This window comes from Planococcus citri, chromosome 3 (genome assembly GCF_950023065.1).
Source record: "Planococcus citri chromosome 3, ihPlaCitr1.1, whole genome shotgun sequence".
Classification (NCBI taxonomy): Eukaryota; Metazoa; Arthropoda; class Insecta; order Hemiptera; family Pseudococcidae; genus Planococcus; species Planococcus citri.
In genome coordinates, this window is record NC_088679.1 from 47,341,475 (window position 1) to 47,360,553 (window position 19,079).

General features: G+C 32.7%; 1 protein-coding gene across 1 annotated transcript in view; it reads right to left on the minus strand.

Annotated features, from left to right (window-relative positions):
• The window catches only part of cac (cacophony), a 172,323-nt gene that overhangs the window by 72,820 nt on the left and 80,424 nt on the right, over positions 1-19,079 (minus strand). The window contains exon 2 of the mRNA XM_065357783.1: positions 2,155-2,243. The gene's annotated coding sequence lies outside the window, so the exon portion shown is untranslated. The remainder of the gene's footprint in view (positions 1-2,154; positions 2,244-19,079) is intronic.

Consider the following 19,079-nt stretch of genomic DNA (forward strand, 5'->3'; position numbering starts at 1 on the left):
ATAGGTAGACTGGAATGAAATGGCCTATTTACAATTTAAAAGGTTTTTCTTTTTGGTCAAAACTCGCTCGTTTCATTATAACAATATACCTAATTACTAAGCAACAACATTTCATATCATAATTTTAGCAATCTCGCTGCAAACCTGCTAATTAATTTTCCTGTATTAAGTAGGTAATTGACCCCCCATGGGAATTATGAAAAGTCTTTTTCAAATTTCTTTGCACCAACGCACTTTGAATTTAATCTCTTCAATATGTCAGCAGATTAGAACCATTTTAAGTTCCTATATCTACCTACGTGTTTTCACTTTCAAAAAAGGTTCAATTTATGGTGAAAAATTATGTTTTTTTTTCATATGATAGTGACAGCGGAGCGTGGCAAAAGACACATAGGTAGGTGTAAAAGGAATAGGCATGTAGAACGTCCGATCAAATTTTACACTTTTTTGCTTCATAACGAAAAGTGATGGTGCGTATAACACGAATTACATATTTGGTTGAATGAGGAAAATAAAATCTATATGTTCTTGTTTTTCTTCGTTGATATGGATCTAGATACGTATGAAGGAAGGTTTTTATGAAATCCGTCTAGAAAAAAATGATATTAGAAAATAAGTACCTATCTTATTTTGAAATTCATGCTAAAATGCATTTCCGGCCAAACACATGTTTTTCTGTTCGTTCCTAATCATTTGGAAACCCATATGGTTTTGCGGTAGGTATATAAATTTCACGTAAAACAGCGACGAAACATGGCCGGAAATCTGTACGTGATATGATTTCGAAGCGGCGTTGTGCTGAAAAACCTCATCAAGCCCTTGTAGACTCGAATTTCCGCTGAATTGTGATATCTCGCTATTACGTATGATTATTTTCATCTACGGTAATACCTAGCCTATAGCAGAGTGGGTTGATTTTCAACATTTTTTTTCTTCGAAATTTGATAGAGTAGGTAGGTAGGTACAGCATAAATTTATAACCGATGATACTTACCTAAAAGTTGTGGTAAAAATTTATTTTTTTGACCAACGAGTATTTTATCTTTTTTTTCTTATTTTATTTTTTCTTATTTTCTAAATACTACACACAAAATACATAAGTAAATAATTCGAAAAAAGACACAGGTACATCGTAAAAATAACTTCAGAACAAATATCTAATTATTTTTGCCCGAAATTATTTGTTCATGCATTTTTAGGTACCTACATATCATAGCTAGGTACCCATCAATTATTCAAACATTTGAAAGAAAAATAATAAAAATTAAAAGGTAGAAAAAGTCCTCTCCAAAAAAATGAATTTTCAAAAAAAAAAAAAAAAAGAAAGAAAGAAAATCCCGTTCGTTGATGAAATCGCTTCTTAAATTTAACATTCTCACATAAACTGTGTCTCTTTTTTCGCAAGAAATAAAATTCGTATAACAATAATTTCCTCCCATTAAACCGAACTGTTCGTAATAATTTCATCACAAGTAATGGATGTTTCAAGTAAACATAATTTACTCAGCATGCCATTTAACATGAAGTCACTATTTTCTCAATGTGATTCATGCAATGTTGTTTTAAGTAGCTATACGCATACCACTAAGCCGAAAATACTGAATCAAGATTTTCGTAGTTTTCGTACGTAATTGGTACATTAAAGAACCTACGCTGACAATTTCTTTGCGGTTGAAAAGTAAAATCGCGCTTCTGTTTTCAGCCTACCTTCCTACACCTACCTACTCGTACGAATTTCGTTTTTTTGCAAGTGTCGGTAGAATAAATAAATTTAAAGTTACCTATATACCTATGTGTAGGCAAAGGCATAACAAGGAGGATTTTAAACTTTCTCGAAACAATATTGCGATATTATTTTCAAGAGAAGACCCCAAACTAAATTTCAATTTGAGTGAAATAAGAACCCCATCTGTTCGCTTTTTCAAGGAAGTAATTAATAAACAAATTTAAAATTTGAACGAATACTTACCACAAAAACCTCTATTTGAAAATATTAAGTATGCCTTGTAAAATAATCGTAGAGATAAGTAAGAATATCGAGGAAGGATTCAATGAAAATCAGATTTAGGTATATATAATCCTCACGTATAATGCACAATTCAGTGCCGTTAGAAGGGATAATATCTGCATATATCTACTACATATAATATTTACCTAATTAGCGAGAACTTCAAGATATTCCTTTAGACATATTGCTCGATGTTGTCGGTGGCAAACTGAAGCAGCTTTATGCTCCAGCGAGCCTGAAACAGAATTAAAAAATAAGATTAGTATTTATGATGGATGCAATAATAATAGGCAACTACCCTTGATTTCAATATTGTGAACATAAATAAGTGCTGGCACATGTTGAGAATTTCGTAAATTGCGATAAGAAAAACATGAAATTAAGTAGTAAGACCTTCAAGTGCGCCAATTTTTGCATTTCTAAAAAATTCGGATTGGAGTGAAGGGGAAGGAAAAAATCAAGTTCAAACTGTTGAACTTTTGACAAAAGAAAAAGCGATGTAAAAACACAAGTTTCGGGCCTGATTTTTTAATCCTTCAATAAAAGGCTATAAAATCACAAACTTTTTAAGCTAAAAAAAAAAAAAAAAATGAAAATTAATCAGGAAGCCAAATCAAAGTGATGGCGCCCTTCTCGAACCTTCGATATCATTGAAACCAAGTTAGATCAATAGATCATTTCCTGGAATAATTTCACTTTCCAAAAAGTTTTTGAACCTGAAGTTCATTTTTGATAAATTTTTGAAAATGTATAAGATTTAAAAAACTGTTTTAGATGACAAATTGTTTCTTTTTTTATAAAATTGTACTTTTTTTCAAACGTAATAAACAAGTGTGAGCAGTTACTTTATTTAGAACCCCTAAGCTCCAAAATTATCACTTTTGAGTCATTCTGGAATGTCCACATTTGTACAAATAAAACAAAATAAATATTATGAGGAGGTTGAAAAACGCAGCACTTTTTTAAAAGTTTTTGAATAATTAAAAATTCGTCAACAACCCAAAAATGAGTTTAGACATAAATTTTGACTTAGTGGACCATCTAATAAGGTGTCAGTGGTTCATAGAACGGCGCGATCACATTTCTTCAAATAAAAATAGTAAAATCTATAAAAAATTAACAAAGGTTCAAATTCGGGTTGATGGAGTATTTGAACGTCTTTCATCATACGAGTATAGATGATTTACGTACGAGTAGGTACTCTGACGATTAAAACTTATAGATATTTATACATAATGTACTTAGGCTTCTAGGATAGAAAAGAACCTATAGAGCAAAAATCCAACAACTAGGAATACACACTCTCTATACAAGATGGCGCTTAATAACCCATTCATCAGATAATCCGAAATTAAAGAGATTATGTAGCATGATTTATACATATACAGACGGATTTGTATAGGTACTGTAATAGACAAGTAAATCTTGCTTCTGACTGAAAACTGTAACAGATTAAATCGACGAGCTTGTATACCCTATAAAAGTACATGGATACTTAATACATACGTGTAAGTAGATACCCACTCATCATACCATATTTCATAAATTAGTACCATAATACCTACTCATATTCAATTTATAAAAAAATAGCTTATATTTCATTTAAAAAAAAGAAAAAAACAGAATGACTGTTGCAAAAGGTAACACATTGAATAAATATTTTTAATATTTTTACATGTATCCACATACTGTCAAATACTGTCACGTTTCTGTCGTGAATCAGACTATGAATTTTTTACATTATGCGAAGACGTGCCAGTGTTAAGAATTTACGGGTAAAATATTTTTCCATTTGTATACCATCGTTTCATTGGTTAAATAAAAACGGGTCGTTTTTTCACACATCTTTTTCTTATACTGACAAAAATATATAAGTATACATTTTACGAGCGAGTTGAAAATTACCAACTTTGGCATCTTGCAAGATTTCTCACTTGAAATGAGTATCACCTTATTTTTTTCTCTCTCTTTTGTGTATGATTTAGTTCGTATCCTTTTTATATAATTTTTTTATTTTAAACAGCGACGTGGTTAGCTTGTAGCGATGTGACGTGCGAGTTTTTCCACTGGCAATATTATCATAGGAAATTTTCGGCAACAATTGAGCAAATAAAGACGGATGCTTTCCAAGTTACGATCAAGTTTGAATTTGTCAGCAACAAGTGAATAAATAAAGACAGGCGCTTTTCAAGTTACGATCAACTTTAAATTTGTACGAAAATTTCAAAAAAAGAAAAATCCTACGTAAAAAGTAGGTACCATGTAACTCAAGATACAGTTCCACAAACTGTTGCAAAAGTTATACCATTTACTAAAAACGTTTTAGGCACTTTCAAACTTGAATTTAATTGTTAAAACTTTTATATTAGATATTTACATAAGCAAAAAAAAAAAAAAGTAAATGCACAATTCAACTTAAGAATGGTTTAAATTTACCTCTTCATTAAGTTAACAAAACGTTGTTTGGAGGTGAAGGTAAAAGTGATCCATTATTGAAATGTACAAACAAAGATTAACTCATCTATATTTTTTGTGCAGTATATTTTAGTCCTAAAAACATCCCCTCCCCCACTTCAAAAAACAAAAAATCCAGTCTCGTCGCAAAGAAACAAACGTCTCGTCGTCGTCGGTCGTTCTATCTTCAATTTTCCTTATCATAGCCTTGGTAGGAGTATTTAGGTACACGTCGGCCACCAACCCTTCTCATATATGCTAACAAAATATTAATGGTGCATATATGATTCACAATTTATAAATAGCATTTCTTCAGGTGAAACTATACCTACTTTTCGTTTCGTAGGTAGGTAGGCTCAATCAAATTACGTGAAAAATACATTTGGTTGTAATTGAAAATGGAAATAAAAACACCCGTTATTATAACGAACATTCAATAAACTTTCCATTATCAGGAAAAGATATCAAATTTTATGCTAATTAAGTATAAATATGAATGATCGATTAATTTCGATAAACGAACGAACGAACGAACGAAAAAAAAAATACCTACATCAAAATCTATAATTTACATTGCCGAAATTACTCGCTTGAATCACGCAAATGGTATTTTTATCACAGCCAAGTTTTTCCTTTTCGATTCGAAAAATCACTCCGATACACCTTCAGCCTTGATGATTGAGCGATAATTTACAATATTTTCTGCTCCGGAAGTAAAATTAAAAGTATTCGAGTTATTTTCAAATTCCTGTTTGTCGAGTTTTCCTTAAGACTAATTTATTCAATGGTAAAATGACTTTGTACACGCGGTTTTCCAATTATCGAAATTTCCTCTGTAGGAAGTTTTTCTCTGCAAATTTATCGTTTTTGATAAATTATTGCATTATTGGGCTTTTCAACTTTATGCGGATTGCATAGCTTTAGGTGGATTTTCCTGCCATCGAGATAAGTGCAAATTTTGAATAAAACAGAATTTGGCAGTTTCAAAACGTTTAGGTATGTATTCGTTTGATTGGTGATTTCTAACCGTTGAAATTCATCGATAAACTACACATAAGTTAACGTTCAAAAACGATCAAATTCTGTTTAATTTCAAAATTTTCCCTTACCTCGCTGGCATCGTAGGCAAATCCGCCTGAAGCTGTGCAATCCGCATAAAATTGAAAAGCCCAATTTGGTTTCATAATGCTTACCTATATACTTATTTTATTTCCGCTGCCAACTTATTAGTAGATAAACAATGCAGAAGAAAAATGAAAATTTGTGCAATGCAGTAACCATTTTTTTTTTACAGAATTTTTTTAGTCTTTGCAACACTTTTTGAACACATAGAATTGGCGAGTGGATTTTCAACAGGTGGTTCTATATAATGCATTCTATAGGTTAAATACCTACATCGTCCATTTTCTAAATAAAATGAAATGTCCAAACAATCGTCGAATGACGTTCATTCTTCGTAGATCTGTACATACCTAGGTGTTTTCCAGTAGGTACTTGAGTAAGTACGAGATGAAAAATTAAGAAGATAACTTTAGACGCTGGGTACAAATTAAATTCTCTATAGCTAACCTACACCGATCCAAGCGTTAATGTAAAATTACGAACTAAGTTTAGTTCGATTGACCACCTGCTGTAGTCCACTACTTTTATGTACACCGGAGAATTCAGTTCTTTTTATACATAGGCTTTGAACGTACATACATATTCCTTGTTTTATTCTTATAGATTCGTACAACACTTAATTCAACGAACGAAACACTTCACAATCACTGTAACGATGAAAATAATTATTCATCGAGTTCACTTTTGGAAAATCAACTCTCTAGCAACATTTAGATATAATACTAGCGACACATAATTCATCAAAAACTAAGAACCTATTTAATTAGTAAATAGTAAGTATGTCTTCATACATATACATTCGGTGTTTCCTGTGTATGTAAATTTGTGCGTATTCCTCTACGCTTATTCTTACTTTGAATCCAAATACATATGAGATCGTAATGGCAGGAATAGTTCATAACGAAATTAAATAGATTACATTTTCATCGAGGCACAGAAGAAAATACTCGTTACTTTGAAGACATCGGCATAAAAGGGTTTCTACCACTTAAAATACAAACTACACTTCCTCACTTCTGTTCCACGAGAAAAACTTTCGCAACAGATTTGTAGTTGAAAAGCACGAAGATACACTAGAAAACTTTAAAACAATTTTACCTCAGTCGCGAAAATATTCAAATAAACAGAGAGGTTTTGTCAGGAACAAAATATTTATAGTTAAATGTATAGGTAGAGAAAAATACAAGTTATCCAAGAGTGAGTATGTATAATGTACCTCTCTACCTATCTACTGAGGATAGGCCTACAGCTGAATAAAATTATGTGAAGGGCAAAGGCCACTTAGGAAAATACTCGTAGTATGGTATATTTTGTGATATTCAACACATTTTACTGCAGCTTGTGAAGTGACCAACAATTTTGTTTCCCCAATACGAGTGAAAAAAACAAAAACCTTGAATTTCAGACATTCGCCTTCAAGTATAGCGTAGGTACCTGCGTACCCAATTCATTATAAAATTGAGAGTTTAAAAAAATATATTTGATTCTTGTCTCACTGAGGGAGAAGAGGGTGTTCTACCTACTGGTCTTAATAATTGTCAAAAATATAAATTAAAATTTTCTCATTTTTATAAGAAAAGATCTAGGTTGTAGGTGGCTCACTTTTTAATATAGAAATGATAACGTGACAATCTCGTCTCACCCTCTTTCGCAAAGAGTTGTGAAAAATGAAGCTGAGTACCTGCTTAAATGTGAGTCGTTTTAAATTAGATGAATATAAAATATTTACTCATGCCTGAAAGATGAAATTGAAATTTTAATATATACCTACTTTTTAAAATGAATTCTATTTATATCAAACTCACTCGCACCTTCGGTTGCCTATATTAAAACCACGACGAATAATTTAATTTCGCTTTTCTGAAATACATATATCTTATACCACACGAGCACAGTCGCATATGTAGGTATTTTACACTTATATTGTGTTGGTATAGTTATACGCCCATATGGCATTGACTGAATAAAGCATATAGGTACCTCATAAAAATTTTGGATAGATCTTTTAGGATTTTTAAATGCGATTTCTTAATTCTTGGGAGTGATTTGAACTATTAAAAAGTTTTAAAACAAAATTTCCATATACTTAATGTGTAGATCAATTTCAGAAAATATAGTGCCTTAATGCATGCGGGCACAATTTTTATGATTTTTTTTTGAAGTCTGGATACCATGATAGGTTACTTATATGTAAGCTTTTCATTCAAAATCAACTGCAAATTTCAAAAAAATTAAAAAGATGAAAAATTATCGTAGGTAACGTCATTTCCGCGTTCATTTTTTATTGACAAAATATTAGGTAGCTTTTGTGCTCACTAGTTGTCTTTCCACGACAATAAACGAAACTCTACCAAAGGCAAAATCCTTCTTGTCCACGTGTTTGTTTCATCAAAGTTATAATGAGAGATAAAGTCAATATGTACAATGTACATCTAAAAAAAGGGGGTATTTGTCTAAATATCACGAATTTGAAACATTCTCTTCTTAATTTGTTTTCTATCGAGTAAATATTTCCAGAGGCATTGAAATTCATTTTTTATTTCCAACTGACTTTTCCATTTGTATACAATTCACTTAGTTATTCTATCGCTAGAAGAGAGTAGGTATCCGCCAATACAATATTTTTTCGTTTTTATTTTTATTTGATGATAGCTCTGCGAGCATTTTCACGCAGACAGTGAAACGAAAATACGAAATTCACGACTACGATAAGTTTTCGTTGCATTTGTATATGCCTATAGGTAAGCAGGCTAAGCACGTATTTAAAATGTTACTACCTACGACGAAACAATTTTCCACGTATTCAATTTATGGAGGTCACAAAGCGATTAAATTTAGTGAACCGTGACAGCGACATTTAAAATTATAACCAAATCACACGAGAAAATATGATTCTCAAAAAATGCCAAATTTCTGCAACGTGAAATTAAATTCTAGAAAGGCCCAGCGTGACGTGAGAAACAAGTTTGGCTAAAAGCTTTATTTCCCTTCTTTTCTACCTATATACACGTAGACGTAGGTATCGCTGGCGGAAAAAATTATCAACTGAAAAACATACCAACTGTGTTAGCGGAAAAAACGACTCCAAATAAGAGATACACAATTGGTCTGAAAAACAACCAACAGTGCAGAATGAAACAGTTGGTAGGTAGGTACGTACACCTGCTTTTGTTATACCGCACTCGAAACTCTTTGCGTTTTCACCTAATTTTCTCACTTCAGCTTGAGGGGAGAAGTAATCCATCGTTTTATTCAACATTCCGTATATTTTATTCCCTGACCGTAAACTATAGCTGGAGTAATTTTTGTTCTCCTTTAATTTATTTCTTAATTTGTAGAGGAAAAAAAACATTTTATACGATAGGTAGAAGAGGATAAAAGTGTTTCTTTTGTTATACAAGTGACCAACACGCCGCTGGAAAATTTAATCAAATCGAATCAACGAGATTGTAAGATGCACCAGTTGAAACGACAAGATTACGAAACGAGTTCGGTTGATGGCATTTTACATTCGCTTCCACTTTTGAAAATAGTTTACCACGCTAACTTTCACGCGCTTTTAAAAGCGATCTTTCTTTTTCTCATCTCCACCGTATATACGTAATCTTATTGACTGTAATTAAACAAATTATACGTACCTACCTAATAAAAACAGACATTCGACTTAATTTGGATTAACACTAATATCAATAAGCGTACTTTGATAAAATGTGTACATACTCGTAGCAGCTTCAACTTAATCCTTAAAACGTCCTTTGTTACGAAATTACTAAACATACTTAGGTAACAAAAGTTTTTACCACAAAAAAACACGTAAACATAAATCGAAAAAACTTCACTACATTCACCTAATCATACCATTACGGGTACTATAGGCCTATGTTATCGAAAGATTACATCATGCACCCAATTACCCCGTACAGAAAATATTCTCCCATTAAGAAGAACTAACCTACGTACGTAACTAGGTACCTAACCTTTTAGCGAAGGATTTCTTTGCCGTAATATTTACTCCCTAAATTCGAGATCGTTTTAATTAAATGTTACTCTGATTATAAACTTATAAACTTTTACGCGCCCAACTTCCATCTTCCAAACTTTACCAAAGGTACAAATACAAAATCTATCTTTATAAGACTTCTTTATATTGAATGTTGAGAAATCAAAGGTTTCTTTTTGCTGTTTTGATTACGATAAAAATTTTATAGGAGAGTTTTTTGTGAAAAAAAAAAGAAAAAAATGAAGGCTTCTAAGAATCGACCCAATTTCAAATGAAAGCAACAAGAGGATCACGTTTTTTTTTTAGGTACATTGCATTGTGACTAGAATCGTTGAACATAGAAATGGTATGGGTGAAGTGAAGGGAGCACTACTATTTCATACTTGGTGGACTTTTTTTCATTTTTTTCTGCTCTCACCCACTAAAGTTATCATTTCAGGAGAGGATATCGCACCATGAAATTTTCAAATGGTACCAGTAAGCCCCATCCCCCATTTTACAAAATGAGAACAAAATAAAGTTTTGTACAAAATTTTTAAAATTGAACATTTTGCCAGTTCAAACATCCCAGTTTGATCTATACTTTGGTAAAATTAATTCATAAAAATTTTGACACAAAAAAGGGGAATTTTCAAATAAAATTACCGATTTTGATTTATTGTCTATATTTTTCATACCTATAAGGGACTAGTTTGGAGAACTGGGGAACCTTTTTTCTCAAATAGGATATTAATTAGAAAAATTCTGACTCAGAAATGAGGAATTTTAAAACGGATTGATTTTTTAAAATTGTTTTTCCACAAGGAAGAAAACGAAAAATGGGAATCATTTTCTTAAAATCTTGGCCGAGGTATCAACTTTGAGCAGGGGAAGTGAGATATTCCTTGTTCAATTTTTTAGCTGACCGTTTCAATAAAAAATTGGAGATTTCAACAATGTGTTCGATCAAAGGTACCTACGCTTGTATACTCGTAATTCATTTGAAGAATGCCCTCCTTTCTTTCATTGCGACCGATGGTAAAGAAAATTATCAGCATAACTAAATATTCCAAGTCTTTCTCTTCTTAACGTTTATATTTTTGAAAATAAAATTTAAAAAAATGTACTTAATTTTTTTCGCAAAGAACAGTCGCATAAGTCAGCAAAAGCCTTATTAACCTGTCTGCTAAATCGACTTCATCCTTTATTTTGATGTATTATTCGTAAAATTTGACTGACGTTTAATAATTTTCTTCTCCTAAAATCCAATTTAAATGTTGATAAAGTACCATTCGTAAACTTTGTTTTTAATTGCAAGATGAGTGGTAACGAAAACCAATTCGTTTCATTGATCCGTTTTTTCTTTTAATTCGGTCTTTTTAAAGGAATTTTATTTCCCATCCATTATTTATTTAATTTTTTTTTCAAAATAGATTTGTATCTAACTACGTTGGTTAGGAAAGAAATGCTCCAATCCTTTTTGACGTTTTTTTTCCTTCTCAGGAATAAGTAGGTTCTCATCTACGATTTCACAAATATGTTATGCATTTATAGTAATAAGTTACCTACCTATTAAGTATATAACGAAATTTCAAATCTGTTCTGTGTAATTTTTTTATATTATCGCGCTCTCCGGCTGTAATTTTAATTAAAACTTGGTTACGTTGCGCATAAACATTTTATTAACATCATAAATAAATTTTAATGTGAATTTTATCATCGTGATGGAAGTAGGTAGATGGAGGAACCTTCATCTCGGCCTATAATTCCGCCTAATAAAGCGAGTGGTTTTTAGTTTTTCAGACTAAATTTTTATGTTTTTTTGAGCCTACCCGCAATCGAGAAAAATCAATTCTATTTATTTTTTCTAAAGCTGAAATATTATCATAATGGACATTTTTATGTCGTAAAAGTACATAGGACAGTTTAAAGATGGAAACACTCGGTAGCTTTTTTTAAAAAAATATGATCGTACTGAACTGAGAAAAATAATTGAAACGCGATTAGAAAGAGGACAGCGTGAAACAGTAGGTATCCGAACGATTCTAGATTTTGATAAGTACCTACCTCCATGGGCATAATTCCCTCTTGGCTATTTTCATAAAATGTTTACTTCCCGTTTATTAGTTCTCGCAAAAGTTGTATAATTATGGAGCCATATTCTACCCATTGTATAAATACCTATACGTATATATGGTTGTTTGTGTCAATGCTTTTTCTTTAAGGCTGAATTTTCCTCGTCATTAAACACCCTCGAGGTATTAAGGGAAAATAAAACAACGTTTACCTACGCGATTAACTTGTCGATGTGTGACGAAAATTAGATTCGTGTATACAAATAATGTACCTAACCAAGTACCCGTGATCAATATTCGTAAAAGTAAAATAAAAACATTAATCTTCATAGAAATTTAATACCGAAATGTAGTAAAGCTTTAAATTCGCTTTAATATGGAGACCTATATTAATCTCGTAGGGATTTTAAAACCCACCTCAAATCAGCGCCAAACTAATCTACGTTGTTTACACCCAGTTTCGTTTAACTTACTACTTTCATGGCTGAAATTGCCTACGCAATACCGGCCTTACAAAACCATTAGACAAATAATAAGCCTATTATGTGAAATAATATCGCAAAACTTCCTTCATCGTACCACTTCTCGCTATTATCTGCATGCCAATCCATTTTAATACACCAAGATGATTGCCATAAATATCTCAATGAAAATCTGTTACTTATGGAGATCAACATGTTACTATGTGGGTTTGGGTAGGTATCTAAACCTTTAGATAAATGTCCAGCCACCATCGTGTTCAGCAAAAAAAACAACAACATTTAACGCAGTTGATGAAGCATATTGGCGGTTTTCAGGATTACCAGTAATCAAACAGTTTTCGAGACCTTTTTGTAATAAAAATGTTCGCAACGTTGTAGCTGCTCAATAAAACCTTCAATGTAGGTAGGTAGATGTTTCATAAAATTTCAACCATGAACCGTGCAATGATGGTCGAGCTGAACGTAAAGGGTTTGTATAATCTGTTCGTATTTTGGCTTTTATTTGTTTACATTATGCCAACAGGTTCTCTACTCATGGATGAATGAAATCTCATTTACATCCCAGTAAGTAGTTATCTGCTCATTTGAGCTGAAGTTACCAAACGTGTGTTCGATAGATGTACCTATCTACGTATGTAGTGTACCTATCTTTCATTTACCTTCATACGCAGAATAAGTAGGAGCATTGTACTGATGAGACTGTCATATTTTTTTCATGAGTACCTAAAATCTTGCATGAAGATGTGTTAATTTTTTGGAAGCTCTTATGTGTTCTCGCGTTTGTATTTGAAAAAAAATCAGTGATTGAATTCCGAGGGGTTTCCTTGTTAATATTGATCACCAGAAACGGGAGTCTCGCCCTCTGTCCATCTGGTTTCTGAACATTTCACTGGTGTTTTCCAATCTAAATCATGATGAAAATAATGAAAACTAATAAAGTATAGTCCTGAAGAAATTGAAGCAAATTTCATTGTGTTAAGAAAGGAAGAACAGTATGAATAAAAAAGAGATGCAGGGGTAGAAGGGAGAGGGGAATGGGGAGAGAAAAAGACCCTCACAGACTCTCAAATATAGCATGTAAAAACGCATGTTCATCTAATTATCTGGATACCTAGTTGAAAGATGATTATTATTACGTATTTACGGCGAACTGGGTAGGCAACTTATTTCACGTCATTTTTAAACTTCGGATTTCTTAAAATGTAAGCAAATGAGCAATAATAAAAGAATTTTCAATAAACTTTTATTATGAAAAATTGTCTAGTTACCACCATAATATCCTCTATCGCCCTCTATAGGTCCTCCTCCTCCCTTTCATTAAAAAAATATTCCGCAATTAGCATGGAAAGTTTTGAAGTATACAGAGGCGAATTGAAATTCAGATGCTGATATTCATTTTTCTATTTTTAGCAAATTTTTCAAAATTAAACTTGGCTCTTATTTTTTTTTAATTTTCGCAAATTTTTCTAATTTCATTGGCTAAAATTTTGAAGAAGGGTCTTGAATAAAAATGAAATTTTTCAAGGTACCTACTACCTATATCAGTGCACTTCCTGATGAGCTCAAATTCGACACTTTTATATCTCAAATATTTGACAACTTTGATTTCAATTGCAGTTGAGTTATACACTTCTCACTGTACGTCATTGTGAAAATGTACCTACTTCAATTCTACCTTACCATATTATATTTTACCTATTCTTATTTCTTACAATATAGAAAGGAGACGTGTCATCTTGATTTTACCTCCCGATATTTCATCGTGATAAAGTTTAATTAAATTATCCGCCAGCGCGATGTTATTCGGATGGTGAAACTGTTGAATATGCTGGAGAAATATCATTCGAATTGAGGTTTGTTTTCTATCGAATCGTCGCTTCGTTATTCCGCTTTAAAATACCACAATGTCTCTTTTTGATTGTCGCAAATTCGAATTATACCTACTAGGTACAATGGTTTGTGTTTCACTAAAGTTTGAGGGATTTTAAAAGATGAACGTTGTTTTAGTTTGGAGAAGGTAGGGTAGGTACCGATTATTTTTCCCACCGAACAATGTTTATTGCTTGAGGAGCAATGAAATACGATGTCGAAATGCCGCATGCCTCTGAAAGAATATGCTTGAAGGGTACTCGACGTTGGTATCGAAAAACTTGAAATGTTTGCAGTAATTCGACAAAGCTGTGTGTGGTATTCATCGAAAATCACAAAAAAATAATCGAGCACTTGAATTGTTTTCTGTTGGCGTGCTTTTAGATGCACTTTCGATTTTTTTTTCATCCGCTCCATAAACTTTTACATAAACAGTTTTTTGTTTTCAGTTCAACATACTTATTATTAAATATAAATTTCCTATATCAAACCTTATGAAACACCCTGTGTAATAGAGTTGTTCACACGAAAGATGCTTGTAATATAGATGCAATTAGTGATTCTTACTCGTACTTACCTACGTTGTCCATGAGATCTGCGACCACTAATAAGATTTTATTCTCGAACAGTGATCACTGAACAGTCCACCTACATGAACTTTCACAGCAGTAGGCAGACCTATCCAGATTTCAAAGGAAACGAACCTGATAGGTATAAGGCTTTTAGATTTACACGAAAACGAGCGAGCGATATTAATTGGATAGAAATTTGGTTGGAAATCGAAAACCGCGAAATAGGTGATTCTACATCATTCGTTTTATTAAAGTTCCATCACAACTATATCGTGAATTCCCTATAGATTAAAAAAACCCAACGAGAAACTTTCTACTACACTTATGAGATGAATCAGTGTAATTTCAAACTAATGCGTAAATAGCTCAAACAAAATCACTCACAGAGTGACATTAATGGATGACTAAGCTTCAAGAAGCTTTCAAAAACCTTTTGCGTGTGCGAAGATGAGATTCCAAAATTTATCCGCGATTTGAAAAACGGACATGTTGTCTCTACCATCCTTTAATTACTCTCACAAATACCCTTAATTAAACGTTATCGTTTCTTCCAAGTTCGAACATGGTGATAGGCAATAAATCTGTTACGAACGTTCACCATGTTGTCATCGTAGCCAATTCGTTCATTTAATTCCCTCAGTACATGGTCGGAAACTAACATCCGCTTGGCCTTAAAAAATTTCACGCTGGAACTTTACTTTGGAGTAAGATTTCAAGTAAGAAAATTTCGTTGCTCTGTTATACACGTAGGTAGGTATACCACCTATCGATTGTTCGTAAAATGGCTTTAAAGCTCACCAGAGATGATGTTACAGCAGGTATAGTTGGATATTTCAATCGTAAGCTCCGATCTTAAACCCTTAATCTACTCACCTATACTTACTCGTGGTGGAAGTTCTTCAAGCAACGCGATGATATGTGAAAAGAAGTGTAAGTAAGACGATGGCCGAATCAAATCAGGGGAACTCGCGATCATGAATTAACTATGCATAGAGAGAACATACATTCATAAATCCAGCTCTTAATTTACAAATGATTAAATATCCGGTAGGTACTCGAGTAAGTAAGTATTTCCTACAGATAAATACGTACACAGACAGAATAACGCCAAGGGAAAATTTACATACTCACTCGCTATAATTCTAATCAAGAGATATAAACGCAAAATTTGAAACTTTTAAATTAATGCTGTCTCGTGTCATTTCCAAGTACCAATATCCCTGAAGTTACACAAAAGTAAAATATATCATAACGGTTATGAGAATGTAATATCTCATTACGGTCATATTATCGCGTAAATATAATTTACCGCCTAAGTATATATGTATAATACGTATAAAGTAGTATTACTGATAGAACAGATGTCTACTTTTTATACTTATGTGCCTCGTACCTACGTATAATCTCACCCGAGTGTATGAAACTGCATAAGTATACAATACATAGGTAGGTAGGTAGATAGAGATACACATATGTATAACGTGATATCATTTTATTTCCACTTCTGAGAAGTTCAGACTTATTTGCGAAGTGCTTTGTACCTACGATGTATTTGCAGTACTGCTATCTTCTTACAGACGAAATTTTTTCTCAACGAAAAAACACCTATCCAGCTTACCTACGTAAAAAGAAGCAAAGTATTATACGAAAGATTTTTATGATACACGACTTTCTTTAGAAAAAATATTACGAGAAGATCCTTACCGTACTATAACCTTTGAAAATGGTAGAATGAAATAATTACGATTTCAGAAAATAATTTAAAAAACTGTTGTACCTAGGTAGGTAACTATTGAAATTCTATTCATGTGTACCTAGTTACACTTAATGTAGGTAATCGTCATGTTGTAAGAAACTATTTTAAAAATGGATGCAAATCACGGATACCTATTTGTTTTGCTCGAGTTAAATCAATGTTTAAAAGTATTCCAAATTTTTTTAAAAAATCTGAGAAACTCATTATTAAACATTTTATTGCCCCCCCCCCCTCGAGTTTGACATAATATCAGAAAGTCAAGAATATATATATTTTTAAATTTTATTTATTTATTTAATGAGCCATATACAGCAACTTATCGAGAGGCTCGTATTTACGAGTGAAAAGCTTAAACTTAGGTTATACAGGAAATATGTAAAGTTGAGTAAGTACATACAATTTCAAATTTTTTTCATCTAATTTTTGTTGAGATTAGAAATTTAATAACTTCGTCTGTGTGAGAAGGGTTGTCAGAAAGGAGGACCTGAAGTTGGTTAGAACTTAGGTGTCTGGAGCGTTCATTCTGGTAGGAAGGGCAGTGTATTAGTAAATGAGCAATGTTTAGGGGGATATTGTTGCATTCTGGGCATAATGGTGGAGGGTGTTTAAGGAATATGAATTGGTGAGTGAAAATGGAGTGGCCATGTCCTAAGTCGGGTGAGAAGAACCTCAGATTTACGTTGAAGTTGCTCAGAAGTTTTCCATAAAGATGTGGTGTTTTTTATGCTTTTGAGTTTATTTGAACTTGGGACCTAAGACCATGAAGATTGAAACACTTCATGCATTAGTGTTTTGGAATGGAGTTTCAAATCAGATAGAGGGATTGGTATGTTGGCAAGAGGGAGGTGGATTTTTTTTTACAAATTTTCAAATGTCTGACATAATACCAGTATCAGGACCATAATACAATTGTTGCCAAGTTTTCAAAAGTAGGCGTTTTAAAATTCAGCGTGACGCGGATCAGGGTCTTAAAAATGTTGAACAGATTCCCAGCTCAAAAAAAATATATATATGTCAATTATCAAATAATCTAAAACAATGAGGTAGCTATCCAAGAAGGATTTCACCGGTCCTACTATGTTTCAGAATGGGAGAGGGAAATCCCCGTGAAGTTATAGAGCATCCTTGGAGCAAGTTCGAGCGCTCATTCCGGACGTTAGAAGTTAGAACAGCCCTCTTCTCACCCTCTGCTAACAATAACACGTAAGAATGCCTGAAATAAGTTAGCTTTTGACTCAACAAATACATTTTTTTCCGAGCTTTTAAAAACAACTAAACCAAAAAAAAAAAAAAATAGAGAATTGTTAAGAGCACTTCGTCACAACGTTATAGAGAACTTCCCTTTCTCCATCTCCCCATTTTTAAAAAAATCTTTAGATAGGGCTGTATGTGAAAATTATGTTGAAAGATACTGCATCGATGTTGCTATTCAGAGCACTCAAATCCGAGCGTCTCTCATTCCTTCCTCATATACCATTTCTTAAAAAACCATTTAGGTAAAGCTGTTGAAACGGTTTCCCTACCTATGCTGCAAAATTAACAAACATGAAGGACAGACCACCATGGGAGGTTAGGCAGGTAGATCAGTGACCTCAAGAAGCCAGGCAGGCTAACAGACGACCTTGGGAAGCCAGACAGGCACGCAGACAACCTTGTGAGGCTAGGCAGGTGGGCCAATGACCTTGAAAGCCCAGACATACGGATCAATGACCTTAAGAGGAGAGACAGGTACCCTTGGGGCTTGAGAAGCCACGCAGACTAATTGTGAACCATTCAATGTAAATTTGAAGCCCCCACCCATATCAATAGTGATGATGATTTCTGAAAATTGCTGAAACTTGTTTGAAAAATCAACTTGATGCAATAAAGAAAATGCCCAATGATTTTTTGCAGAGATAAAGATTCTTGATTTCTTAATTTCAATGGCTTTATTTTTTTGATTTTTGGTGAATTTTTGAAGATTCAAACTTGACCAATCATGAATTAGAATTAGAATTTGATGAAAATTTTGTCATACATGTACCTACATAATATGAATTGTATTATTAGATATACTCGTATTTCCAAACATTAAAATCCGCATTGAAGGTAGCTTTGAGCACTGAGACATTCAGAAGCCTCGAACAGGTTATTAAATAGGTAGGTATTTAAAGTTTCTGGAAAAATGCAATTTTATCAAAATGTGAATTTCGATAACTTATGCCTCAATCAATAGAAGGGATCCTGAGAATTAAGGCTAATGTGGGTTTACAAGTGCTGAATTTCATTTGAGGTCTTTTTATGAGATTTTTAAAACTATGCAGAATTCAACAATTTGCCACAAGGAGCAGAAAGATTTGTACTTGTCTTAAAACTTGCTGACATTTTCATTTTTTCATGAGAATAATGAGCTTTTAGTTAGGTGCACATAAAAAATCAACCAAGAACCAAAACCAGAAATTCAAATCTAATATTTTTCCAGATGATAAATTTATATCCAGCGATTTTTTTAGATATGTAGATATGTACCATATGTATTAAAAATCACTGAAATTGTAAGAAGAAACTTCTTTCCGCTTTAAGTTTACTTTTTACCCTAGTAGCTTAATAGTCAACAATTACGCAAATAGGCAGGTAAATAAGTTATCATGGTATTAGGCAGTTAAGTTGAATCATCAAGTACATCAAACATCGAAATTACAGTAAGAAGTTTCGTACTGTCTACGCCAAAAGCAGACTTTAAGGAAATTTATGCATCCAGATGCGCGTGAATTTGTTAGCCC